The 14,057-nt window shown below is 42.7% G+C and overlaps 1 protein-coding gene and 1 pseudogene across 7 annotated transcripts in view; both read right to left on the bottom strand.

The window, feature by feature from the left end:
* The window catches only part of SLC25A26 (solute carrier family 25 member 26), a 175,571-nt gene that overhangs the window by 57,787 nt on the left and 103,727 nt on the right, over positions 1–14,057 (bottom strand). The gene's annotated exons all lie outside the window — the stretch shown is intronic.
* On the bottom strand, positions 1,948–7,162 carry LOC103788300 (developmental pluripotency-associated protein 4 pseudogene; annotated as a pseudogene).

Raw genomic sequence — 14,057 nt, 5'->3', positions numbered from 1 at the left:
AGGCATGCACTCACTCTCCCTTCCTGCTCCTGGGGAACCCAGGCTGGTCCAGCACGGAACTAAGGTGAACCCAAAGCACTCACTCTCCCTTCCTGCTCCTGGGGAACCCAGGCTGGTCCAGCACGGAACTAAGGTGAACCCAAAGCACTCACTCCCTTCCTGCTCCTGGGGAACCCAGGCTGGTCCACCATGGAACTAAGGTGAACCCAAAGCACTCACTCTCCCTTCCTGTACCTGGGGAACCCAGGCTGGTCCAGCACGGAACTAAGGTGAACCCAAAGCACTCACTCCCCCTTCCTGTACCTGGGGAACCCAGGCTGGTCCAGCACGGAACTAAGGTGAACCCAAAGCACTCACTCTCCCTTCCTGCTGCTGGGGAACCCAGGCTGGTCCACCATGGAACTAAGGTGAACCCAAAGCACTCACTCTCCCTTCCTGCTCCTGGGGAACCCAGGCTGGTCCAGCATGAAACTAAGGTGAACCCAAAGCACTCAGTCTCCCTTCCTGCTCCTGGGGAACCCAGGCTGGTCCAGCACGGAACTAAGGTGAACCCAAAGCACTCACTCCCTTCCTGCTCCTGGGGAACCCAGGCTGGTCCACCATGGAACTAAGGTGAACCCAAAGCACTCACTCTCCCTTCCTGCTCCTGGGGAACCCAGGCTGGTCCAGCACGGAACTAAGGTGAACCCAAAGCACTCACTCTCCCTTCCTGCTCCTGGGGAACCCAGGCTGGTCCAGCACGGAACTAAGGTGAACCCAAAGCACTCACTCCCCCTTCCTGTACCTGGGGAACCCAGGCTGGTCCAGCATGGAACTAAGGTGAACCCAAAGCACTCACTCTCCCTTCCTGTACCTGGGGAACCCAGGCTGGTCCAGCACGGAACTAAGGTGAACCCAAAGCACTCACTCCCCCTTCCTGTACCTGGGGAACCCAGGCTGGTCCAGCATGGAACTAAGGTGAACCCAAAGCACTCACTCTCCCTTCCTGTACCTGGGGAACCCAGGCTGGTCCACCATGAAACTAAGGTGAACCCAAAGCACTCACTCCCCCTTCCTGCTACTGGGGAACCCAGGCTGGTCCAGCATGAAACTAAGGTGAACCCAAAGCACTCACTCTCCCTTCCTGCTCCTGGGGAACCCAGGCTGGTCCACCATGAAACTAAGGTGAACCCAAAGCACTCACTCTCCCTTCCTGCTCCTGGGGAACCCAGGCTGGTCCACCATGAAACTAAGGTGAACCCAAAGCACTCACTCCCCCTTCCTGCTACTGGGGAACCCAGGCTGGTCCACCATGAAACTAAGGTGAACCCAAAGCACTCACTCTCCCTTCCTGCTCCTGGGGAACCCAGGCTGGTCCACCATGAAACTAAGGTGAACCCAAAGCACTCACTCCCCCTTCCTGCTACTGGGGAACCCAGGCTGGTCCAGCACGGAACTCAGGTGAACCGAAGCACTCACTCTCCCTTCCTGTACCTTGGGGAACCCAGGCTGGTCCACCATGAAACTAAGGTGAACCCAAAGCACTCACTCCCCCTTCCTGCTACTGGGGAACCCAGGCTGGTCCACCATGAAACTAAGGTGAACCCAAAGCACTCACTCTCCCTTCCTGCTCCTGGGGAACCCAGGCTGGTCCACCATGAAACTAAGGTGAACCCAAAGCACTCACTCCCCCTTCCTGCTACTGGGGAACCCAGGCTGGTCCAGCACGGAACTCAGGTGAACCGAAGCACTCACTCTCCCTTCCTGTACCTTGGGGAACCCAGGCTGGTCCACCATGAAACTAAGGTGAACCCAAAGCACTCACTCCCCCTTCCTGCTACTGGGGAACCCAGGCTGGTCCACCATGAAACTAAGGTGAACCCAAAGCACTCACTCTCCCTTCCTGCTCCTGGGGAACCCAGGCTGGTCCACCATGAAACTAAGGTGAACCCAAAGCACTCACTCCCCCTTCCTGCTGCTGGGGAACCCAGGCTGGTCCAGCATGGAACTCAGGTGAACCGAAGCACTCACTCTCCCTTCCTGTACCTTGGGGAACCCAGGTTGGTCCACCATGAAACTAGGGTAAACCCAAAGCACTTACTCTCCCTTCCTGTACCTGGGGAACCTAGGCTGGTTCAGCATGAAACTAAGGTGAACCCAACCACCTGTGTCTGCAGGGGGACTTCTCCCATGGACCACACGTCACATGACACCACATATATGACACGTAACATGGCTTCTGGTGGAGATTCCATTGCCTCTGGCATCCCCACCCTGGCTGCAATTCTGGCCCAGGAGGCCAATGAAGCCTCCTGGGGCAGAAGTTGTCACCACAACTCCTTCAAGGAGAGCAGCCATTCTTCCAGGACAGGCAAACCCTCCTCGGGAATAAGAGTTACTTCGGGAGGATGCAACTCCTCAGAACTTTACAGGGACATTTCCCATTTTTCCACCTTAGACTTTTTTTGTAATGACTTTCCGATTCTGGCCTCTTTTTTGCTATGCTAGGAATATCCTTTTGATTTGGGTAGGCAAAGGCACACATGCCCTTACATGCATCTAATTTCTGGTCTTTGGTGCTCAGCTTTAATTGTTGGCACCAAGCCCACAGAATGTCCCAGTGAATGTGATGGACAGGTGGCAGTTTACAGGGAAATGGAGGGAGTGGTATCCTCTTCTGAGGTTTTGGGTTGTCACTGCACTCGTCCTTCTTTGGACGGAGCATCTGGTCACCTTTGACATATCTCTCTCATTTGGTTCCCTTTGCTGATGTTCCTGGCAGAGCAATTGTACATAATGTAATGATTCCTTCTAATTAATAGATATTAAACAGAAACAAGAAATGACCAAATACTATTAGAGCATAAAATATACTTTCAAAGCATATTAATTCCTAATAAAACGCAGTACATTTACTAATAGACATCAAGGCACATATCGGTATTATGTGTATTTTTCAGTTTGACACAAAATCAAAATGTAACCGTGTAAATACTTGATTTTCCAAAAAATGTTGTTCCATGCTAATATCTTTTCTCTTTCTCTCTCTTCCTTTTAAAAGAGTCTCGTTATGCTTCCCAGGCTGGGCTCAAACTCCTGGGCTCAAGTGATCCTCTTACTCCAGACTCCTGAGTAGGTGGGACATGGGACAAGAGGCGCACCACCACACCCAGCAATACCTCTCTTTCATGACAACTAAATCATTACTTACCTTTCCATTATTAACTTAGGTAAAAAAGAAATGAATAGATGAAAAGGACAGTCATACAGAATGAACCAAAAAAACCTATGAGCCCTTTAAAGGGGATAATTTTTTTTTTTTTTTAAGATGGAGTTTCGCTCTTGTTACCCAGGCTGGAGTGCAACGGCGCGATCTCGGCTCACCGCAACCTTTGCCTCCTGGGTTCAGGCAATTCTCCTGCCTCAGCCTCCTGAGTAGCTGAAATTACAGGCACACACCACCATGCCCAGCTAATTTTTTGTATCTTTAGTAGAGACGGGGTTTCACCATGTTGACCTGGATGGTCTCGATCTCTTGACCTCGTGACCCACCCACCTCGGCCTCCCAAAGTGCTGGGATTACAGGCTTAAGCCACCGCGCCCGGCCTAAAGGGGATAAATTTTTTATGGAAAATCTTTAAGTAAAACAATGTGTAAGTTAAAAAAAAAATAAATTGGCTTAATTCAACCTCATTAACACCACAAATATTTACCAAAGGCCCATAAGTGCCCAAAGCTAAGGTAGACTTGAGAGATACAAAATGATTAAAACAAGGTATTTGGCCTCATAGAGCCTACCATCTAAAGGAATCTGTTTTTAATTTTATAAGAATAACACTTGTTTCTCTACTAAATAGAAGTTAAAGGCTTCATATCTATGACAGTGCCTGGCTCACTGTGGGCACTTAATAAGAAACTGCTGAAACAGGTGAAATGAATTACAGCACAGCTTGAAATGGCACTAAAAGTTCTACAGCACATAGGTAGAGGCTGGCGGCCTTCCCTCTCCTAAAGGCTGACCCTTTTCAAACTCCAAAGCTGAAAAAACCATTAGATATATGCTGAAGTTCTGTGACTCCACCCTCACCTCCAGGCCCTACCTACAGTTGCAGAAGCACCAGAACAGAAGACTCTGAAACCAGTTCTATGGTTCCCTTTGATAAGAGTCAGATTCCAGAGCATCTGCTAGTTTAATAACAAAGATGAAAACTAGTTTTGCCTCCTTGTTTCCAGTTGTTACCTGTACACTAGGTAAACAAGAAAGTTGGAGAGATGGCACTGTTGGTTTTTCTAGTAACTCCATTTCAATTTTGGATCAAAAAAATATGAAAGAATTCCGAAATAAGTGACTTAACAAAAAATTTTACAGAAACAGGGAAAGAAGGGATGGGGGCTGGAGGGAAGATATATAGATATATATATATAGAGAGAGAGAGATATATATAACATATACGTATATACATAAGTATATATATATGTGTGTGTGTGTGTATATATATATATATACACACATGTATATATAAGTTGGCATATGTATGTGTGTACAGACATACCACAAACATGTATTTATTTATTTAAGAATACTAGTATCAATTGCCAAAGGTTTAAAACTCTAAGATACATTTCTGTGATGCAGGCAGGATGAAATATCCATTTTCTAGTTACGAAACTACCAAGCCCTGCTGAATTTGCAAAACAAACCAAGAATTTGCTCATTTTCTAAATTAAGGAAAATATTCCCTTGGAATCCTTTTCTAATTAACCTTTTCAGTATAAAAAATACAAAGAAAAAACACTAACAATTTAAGAAACACAAAGGTATACCATGTCAATCAATCTAAAAATTCTGACTGAACTACAGCTCTGAAAAAAAAAAAAAGAAATCTAAAAATTCGTTGCCCCATTAGAGAAATAACTCCAAGAATCCATGTAATACAGGCAGAAACCTTCAAACCTACTGGATAATACAGTAAAACCAATCCAGAGAGATAGAGGAAGCTCCAAAACTGTTTTCCAGAATGCCAGACTGCTGGAACCAGCTCCAGCCATCACAGCTGTGTGTGTGTGTGTGTATGCACACACACACGCCTGTGTTTAGGGAGAGGAGTGGTTTACTGGTGGAGACTTAACTCGTCACTGGCTACATTTGTTTGCTTAAAATACTGGCAGGGCCAACAAAGATGAGGTAGGGAAGGGATAAAAGATATAGATCTTTTTCCCAATGCTTTCCAAACAAAGGATATTTGCAACAAAAAGAAGCCTCAGGAAATTTACAAAGACATTTATTATCAGCCACAGAAAAGGGCTGAAGAAACTAACTTTTTAAGCTTAGTAACGTCTCTATTCCCATGCTGTCTTAGGCAGTCTAAGGCCAATGAAAAAGTGTTCTATGACTAACCTTCAGGCAACAGAATCCTGGTGGGGCAAAGGACCCACAAAGGTACTTTACATTAACTGATAAATCCTTTTTTACAGGCCCAGATGGTTAATATTTGAAGTCTTTGCTATAACCACCTCTGTAATGTGGACTCTTGATCATAGTCCTTCAAATGTAAACCATTACTGCTGGATACTTCAGATACATGTAGATACATCCTACAGTGTGATTACAGTTAACCTGCACATACACACATCTTATACTGTACAGAGAAGTACTTAATAAGTACCTAAGTATATTATAAATAAAAAACAACTTAAATAGAATTATACAAATACATTACTTCCAAAATAACTAATTCTCAATGACTCGATTTCAGTTTTCAAGTCATGCACACTTTTACAAAGCCCTTCTCGCAGGATCCAGAAATGATGTCAAAAGTAATGCAGAAACCAGACACAAACACAAGCATATCAGGAAAATCCAAAGATATTTACAGTCTAAAAGTCCAAATGACTGAAATGAGTTTATTGTCCTTTTAAGAAAATACAACTTAAAGAAAAAAAGAGTAACACAGCATTTATCTGACAAACATTTACAGACTTCCTACAAGATTCAAGGCACCATGGTGGAAGCTTAGCAAATAAGGGCACAAAACTCGAATTAAGAGGAGGCTTCAGGAAGGAGTGTCATTTGTATCATAGAAGTTGCCTGCCCGGTTTCGAAAACTGGATAGTGTTTTGAAAGGTGAAGGTGAGGAGTAAGGTCTTCTGGCAGAAAGGCACACAAATAGAAAAGCCTAGACAAGGAAAATCCACTAGGAAACAGTTACTCATGAAGGCTAGCTGGCAGGTGGGGACAGCACTAGTGAGGCACACAGAAAGGGACTGTGTAGCCCAGACCAGGAACACCAGCCTGAAGAGCTGTGACATAAAACAGGAGGCCCCAAGGAAAAGTCAAAGCCCATGTGAACTCAAAAGGGACACAGGCAGGGTGGTGGTTTAGGAAAAGACCAGTCAGGAGGTTCCTGCCACAGTGTGAGTGCCTGGGAGATGAGAGACTGAGCTGGGTTAGAAGGGGTAAAATTTGGAGATAGGAAACCAGCATAAGAGGCATTTTGGAAGAACAGCTGGTAAAGCTTTGACAATTAAATGTGAAGGCTAAAAGACAAGTCAAAAGATGAGGAGAGCAGTGTACACTGGTACAGGAAAGAACAGGGAATTTGGTATTTGGGCTATAGTTTGCTTTTCCTATTAATAGGATCTGTGACCTTGGTATCTTTATTTCTTGATCTACTAAGGAAAATTGTTAGACACCAAGATTTCCCAAGTCCCTTCCAACCTTAACATTTTACCATTCTAAGGTTCCAAAGGCTTTAAGTTTTGTTGGCTGAGGTAACCAAGGTACAAGGCACAGACAGGGGCATTCAGAGGTGCGATGCTGAAATAAAGAATTTTCACATTTGTGTGGGACCACAGATGCTTCAAAAAACGATTTTGACTACAGATTATTATTTTGGTTTAACTGCTTGCTGGACTGCAACAGGGTGAGTGGAAAGGGCAAAAGCTATGAAGCCAAACAGATTCTCATTAGAATCCAGATCTGCCAAATGACCTTGGGCAGGCTGCTCAATATTCCCTAAGTCTCGGTATTTAATCCATGAAAGAGAGGCACTAACTCATGGGAAAATGAGAGACAAGAAAGAGCTGGGGCTCATGTTCACTGGCTGCTTCTCTTGAGATGGTGCTGCAGAGTCCCTTGTTTTAAGGCTTCTATCTTCTCACTTTCCTTCACTGCTGCTGTCATGTACGATACTTCATTTAAAAATTTAGGAAGAAAAGGATTTATGAGCATAATCTGTGGTGTTTAAAGATTTCTGTTTATTGGACATGCCAATAAAAATTTTAAGACTCATAAAGCTGCTGAACCAGAACAGGTTTTTTTTGTTTGGTTGTGTTTTTTTGTTTTGTTTTGTTTTGCTTTTTCCATCTGAAATTTCTCTAACCCAGACAGGTCCTCTACCTCCTGATCCGTATGCTCCAATCTCCACTCAGTATCTCCACGTAGCTATATCTCAGGCACTCTGTATGACCTTCAATCTAGCCCACAGGCTGAAGCACCAGCCCCCAAAGCCTATCCTCCTACTGGGTTCCCAAGCTCAGTCAGTGAGGTCACTATACATCTAGGTGGTTGTGTCAGAAATCTGTGGATTCTTCCTGGCACCTCCTTTCTCTCCAGGAGCTAGCAGCCAATCCTACCTTGTGAATTTGCTCTCCTAAATATTTATTCAATCTATTTCTCCAAGCTACTATTACTTTTCACCTGGACAACTGCAACACCCTGACTCATCTGTTCAACCTCTTTTTACTTCCCACCATGATCCACTCTCCGGAGAAGCCAGAGGCGACATTAAAAAAACAGACCAACCAAAATGTTTCTGTTTAAAACCTTCAAAGATTTTCTGCTGCATTTAGGATGAGGGAAAACATCCTTCCATGGTCTTTGAGGCCCTACATGCACTGGCTCATTTCCAGCCACTGTGCCCTCCTTGGTGCTTTATCTACACGGGCCTTATCCCCAAGGCCTTCTTATGCATGATTCCTCTGCCTGGGCTGCTGGGCCTTCCCTGTACCCCCTTTTCACCTAGTCAGTTACTAATCATAAATCAGAACTCAGACTCAACAACATACCCTCAGAAAAATGCCATTAACAGGTCCAGACTAGATCAGGTGTCCTACTTAAGACATTCTCATAGCACCCATAAAGCACTCATTATACTCTAGAACTAGGCAAGAGGCAAAAGCAGGGCCCAGATTGATCTTGCTAACAGATGTTTTCCCTATGCACAGTACCAGGTACATAAGAAACATTGAGTATACATTTGTAAATGAATCCATGCGCTAACCATCTATCCATCCAGCAATCTGTAAAGCCTCATTCAGCTACTACATAAACAAGATAGGTGTGCATCACCTCACCTTTCCTTAATTTTTATCTGATTTTTATTCTGATTATCTTTTATTTTTCATTGAATATATACCTTATGTCTTCTTAAACTGAAACTGCACAAATGCAGGAACTCTTGTGCTAGAACTGTGGAAACAATGAAGGAGACCAAAATAAGCCAAGGGCTAAGTCAATCCTCCAACATAAAGAAAAGTCCGATCTAAATTTATGTGTGTGGCAAGGGGGATGGGGATGCAGGTGAGTGGGCAAACTTAACCTGAGTATTGACACATATAGCAAAGGAAGAAAGTACTCAACTCTGCTCAAAATTTCTATAAATTTCTCTTACCTCACCCTTAAAGTTTGGGATACCTGGTCTTATATAACACAATCTTATGGCATAATTACATACACTAAGGTCTGAAAAACACTGAGCTAAAACATAGAAAAGAATAAAGCAGGCTGGGCACGGTAGCTCACGCCTATAATCCCAGTACTTTGGGAGGCCAAGGCGGGTGGATCATTTGAGGTCAGGAATTTGAGAACAGCCTGATCAACATGGCGAAACCCCATCTCTACTTAAAAAATACAACAACAAAAAATTCACTGGGCATAGTGGTACATGCCTGTAGCCCTAGCTACTCAGGAGGCTGAGTTAGAAGAATCACTTGAACCTGGGAGGTGGGGGTTGCAGTAAGCTGAGGTCATGCCACTGCACTCCAGCCTTGGCGACAGAGCAAGATTCTGTCTCAAAAATAAAAGAATAAATAATAAATAAATAAAGCAATAAGCAGATCTGTGAGCATTCAAACCATTGTGACTTCAAGATGCTATCAGATTCCTATCTGAAAGGAAGATGGAACAGTAATCTAAAGTGGCCTGCTAGCCTGTGGGATTTATTTCATTTTGCTGTATTATCAAACTTTGTTAATTTTAATATATGCTCATAGATATATATGTTTGCTGCAATACAAGAAGTCTCTATGTGTGGAATATACTAGCACAGGGCCTGGCATATGGTAGGTGTGGGATTTAAATCCACGGCCTGCTAGATCAAACCCATACACATAGTGTTGTTTGGAAGGCTGTAAAAAAGAACACTGTCAATTGCTTCCTGTGTCCTTCCAAGTTGGCATTTCTTCCTGCAGCCCCACTAAAAAGTCATGACTCCAATGCCTTCGGAACTTCCCTCCCAAAGGTTCCAACATGGGGTCCCCTTTTACGTGGTGATGGGTGCTAAAGTTCTGAAAATACGTTGAAAGACCAAATACGGTTACTCTATTATAGTAGAACATTTTGCCATAAATTAAGGCTACTAAACCAGAAAAGAATAGTTTGGACCCATAGTCAGGAATCAGGGGCATGCCACAGCATTTGTGTTCCGGGCTAGGCAGATGCAGAACACTGTGAAGCAGCAACAGGGGAGTTGGCTCTTTCTTGCTTTCCTGACACCACCTGATACGGAGGAGGCAACCAAAGCCAGCACATCCAAGAGCAAGAAAGAGGAAAATGAGAAATTTCCACACAGAATGTCGATGCACACAGGGTGGGCTAAAAGCAGAGAAGCCACTTAGCAAAATAAGGAACTGGGGACTGATCCCCCCGGTGGAGTCAAACGATTACAAACATCTAAGTCAGTGTGATCAAACCTCCATGTCAGTAACTATCAGACAGTGGCACCATCTTTGGAGGATCCTATGCTCCTTGTATTATTTGATTTTGAAAACTTTCTAAGCATTTGAACTATCCCACAGGTGATATCCAAACCCCCTTCCCTGTGGCAAAGCCATTTTCTAAACCGTTCTCTCCAATCACACCAATTCACTCATCAAGCCAAGTGCAAATGATGTGGGCACAAGAACAGCTTTCCTTATAGCAGTCATCAGAAGATCCAATAGTCTTGAGGGTCTCAAGTACATTAAGGATGTGATTTCCAGATTTCCAGGTAAAGGAGGAACTTAAGAGACAACACATTATGATTCCCCTATGCACAGTAAGTATCCTCTATGCCAGAATGCTTAAATAAAGCCACCACAAAATTTTCCCTCACAACAACCTGTACTCCATCTTAAGAATTTGCATGAGCTGAAATGAAGCTGTTAAAGGGATGTACTTGAGATGGAATCATTGTCTCTGCGAAACAGCAATGTTTTAAAAATAGTGGGATATGCTGGGGGACTAAGCCTTGCCCTACTGTCATATTCCACAGAGCTGTGTTTTGTTACTCCATTACACAAAATAGTATTTCTCACACTAAATATTATAGCTGGAAGATAAAAGAGACATATTTTGCTAAAATATATATAAAAAAGACTCTCTCCAACAAGAGAAAAATAACAAATGCATGCCTTTTATCAGAGTGCAAATTGGTTCAACCACTCTGGACAAGCTTGTTGACAGTAATCTATTAAGCTAAATATATATCTTACCCTATGACATGGTAATTTGCCCCATGCACATACCCAAAAGAAATGACTGCATTTTACAAAAGAATGCATATAAGAGTTTCATTACTGCTTTACTCATATTAACCACAAACTACCAACAACCCAAGTATCTATGAACAGAAGAACCAATATGCAAACTGCAGTATGTTACATTATGGCATACCATAAAGTAAAACATCAAAAAAAAATAACTACCATACATAAAATAAGACAGCCAAATCTCAGAGTGGAAGAAGGCTGACACAAAAGAACAGTATGTGATTCTATTTCTATGAAGGTCAGGAACAGATAAAACTCAGCTATGGTGCTAAAAGTCAAAACAGTGGTTAACTCTTGGGGACAGGGGTGTGAATATGAAATGGAAAGGGACCCAAGAGAGCCTCTGGGGTGGTGAAAAAGTTATGTATCTTGATCATAGTAGTGGTTACCGGGATACGTACATGTGTGCAAATGCACCATGCTCGACACTCACGATCAGTGTGTTTTAGAACATGTAAATTATACCACAATCATCGAAACAGGACTTTTCATAAGACTAAATAAGAAACAATAAGAAGGGGGAAAAGGACACACTTGTCTCTCTGAAAATTTAAAACTTCCCTATGGAACATCAAAATCTTGTGCAAAATTAAAAGGCAAGTGACATAACTGGCTATATATTTACAATGTAAATGGTAACAGATTAACATCCTTTATATGTACCTCACAATCTAAGTACATCCTAATCCACAAAAGAATAAGCACATCTCAAACATAAAACTAACAAATGATGTCAACAGGCAATTCTCAAAATAAATATTAACACTCTGGCTTGAACCCTGGGCAGTAGCCTCAGCTGAGTTCGTGTACCACACATCAGGATGTCCTGTAACAAGACCCCAAATCAGTCAGCCAGATCTGCCAGTTATCCCACATGGCATCAGTCATTTCCTTTATAACAAATAAGAAATAAGATATCAGGTTTTATCTTCTGGCCCTCTCATAGTGGTAGATGGCATTTACCTAGTACAACTGCAAGCTTGAGGTAAGATTGCTACCCCCTCTACACTAGCAGCAGCCAACCTTAACCTGGGAGGAGCAACGAGGAGGGTTACCTGTCCTTCCCCAGCAGGTGACTTACACTTTATTTCAGAGAAGGTTCTGGAATGTGGATGAGTTTTGTGTCTCTTCCCCCAAGACAGCTGATAAAAACATGGCACTTATGCAAGACCCCAGATGGGCTTCACTGGATACTCCTGCTCTGCTCTCAAACTCTGCAACATGAAGGGACTCTCTCAAGTCTCCTGCCCTGCCCCCCAAATCCTTCTTCTAAGTACCAGGTAATGCAGAAATAAGCTAATCAGTGTGTGCAGACTCTTCTGGTGCCTGGGACTTCCAGGAATTCTAAGGTATTACTATATACCATACCCAGCCTTTAAGAATGTGTTAAGATTTCAGTTGTCTTCTTCTTACCTACTTTCATGGTTACCACCTCTGCCTCTCTGCCAAAGGTGAAACAGTTTTGGATATTCTGTCTCTTCGTGGAGGGGCATGTGACACTTTGTAATGCAGTTCACCTACTTGCATTGTAACCTCAGCTCTGTAATGACCTCAAGAAAAAGAACTATAATTTTAGATATTAACTGGCTTTTTCTCGCTGTGGCCTTACAATCCTAAGTGAAAAGGCACTTCAGGAAATCTTGTGAAATGAATGAAAATGAAAACACAACTCTGGTTTGCAGGATATAGCTTAGTATCTGGTGCTTAGAGGAAAATGTATAAATTTAAATGCTTACATGAGAAAAAAAAGATATATACATCAATGATCTAAGTACAACTTAAGAAGCTGGAAAGGGAACAGAAAAGTAAATCCAAAGTAGTAGGAAAACAAACAAACAAAAAAAAACAGGAAAAAAATTGTTAACAAATATTAGCAAGTTGAATCCAGAAGTCAATTACATAGACTTTGGAATGGTGAAGCAACTTTGTATTCCTGGGATGAGCAGACAGATTGATCCCAGTAATACAAAGTTGTTCCACCATTCTGAAGGCAACAGACTTTGCTACATTAACAGAATAAAGAAGAAAAGTGGTATGATCGTTCCAACGTATGCAGAAAATGCATTTGAAAATTACTCATCATGACCAGACTAATTTTAAAATTAGCAAACTAGGAAGAGAAAGAAGCTTTTCCAACCTGATAAAGAACATCTAAAAGAAACCTACAGCTAACAGAATACTTAATGGCAAAAGGATGCACGCCTTTCCTGGAGACCAGGAAAACCACAAGGATGTCAAAGGTTGCCACTTCTATTCAACATTTTATTGGAGGGCCTAGCCAGCGCAGTAAAGCCAGAAAAAGAAAGAAGAATGCATAAAGGAACAGAAAAGCAGAAAATTAAGAAGACTGGTAACACTAAGGGTTGGCAACCCAAACTGTCACACGTAGCTGGTAGAAATGTAATACGACACCATTTGATAGTTTCTTTTTCTTTTCTTAATATAGAAAGAGTCTTGTTATGTTGGCCAGGTTGGTCTCAAACTTCTGTTCTCAAGAAATCCTCCCACCTTGGCCTCCCAAAGTGCTAGGACTACAGGTATGAGACACACCGGGCCAGTTTGATAGTTTCTTAATAAGTTAAATACATCATATGACCCATCTGTTCCACTCTTAGGTATTAACCCACAAGAAATTACAACAAATAGCCACACAAAGACTTGTATAAGAATGCTCATGGGTTGCTTTAACAGCCAAAAAAAACTGACAACCCAAATGTCTGTCTACAGAAGAACGGATGAACAAATTGTGGCACATTTGTACAACTGAGTAACACTCAACAAAAATTAATGAATTACTGATACATGCAACAACATGGCTGAACTTCAAAAACATAACACTAAGGAGTATGCACTATAGCATTTCGTTTTAAATTCTCTAGAACTCACAAACCAGATCTGAAGTGCTAGACAGCACAAACAGTAGCTGGCTGGGGCCAGGGCTAGGGATGGAGATTTGAACACAAAGGGGTACGAGAGAACTTTTCTGGCAGTTTTGAAATGGTCTCTATTAGGAAATGGCAAACTATAATTCACAGGCTGGCTGCCTGTTTTGGTAAATAAAGTTTCACTGGAAAACAGCTATGCCCTACACACCGTAAGGGCAGTACTGAGCAGCTCCAACAGACACCGTATAGTCTGTGATGCCTAAAATATTTGCAGTCTGGTCTATTATGCAAAAAGTTTGCTGACACCTGTTCCATTATCTCTATCTTACTTGAGGTAATGAGGTTACAAGTTTGTATGAATATGTTAAAGCACACTGAACTGTG

Source organism: Callithrix jacchus, chromosome 15, assembly GCF_049354715.1.
Source record: "Callithrix jacchus isolate 240 chromosome 15, calJac240_pri, whole genome shotgun sequence".
NCBI classification, from domain to species: Eukaryota; Metazoa; Chordata; class Mammalia; order Primates; family Cebidae; genus Callithrix; species Callithrix jacchus.
This window is presented reverse-complemented; position numbering and strand designations above follow the sequence as displayed.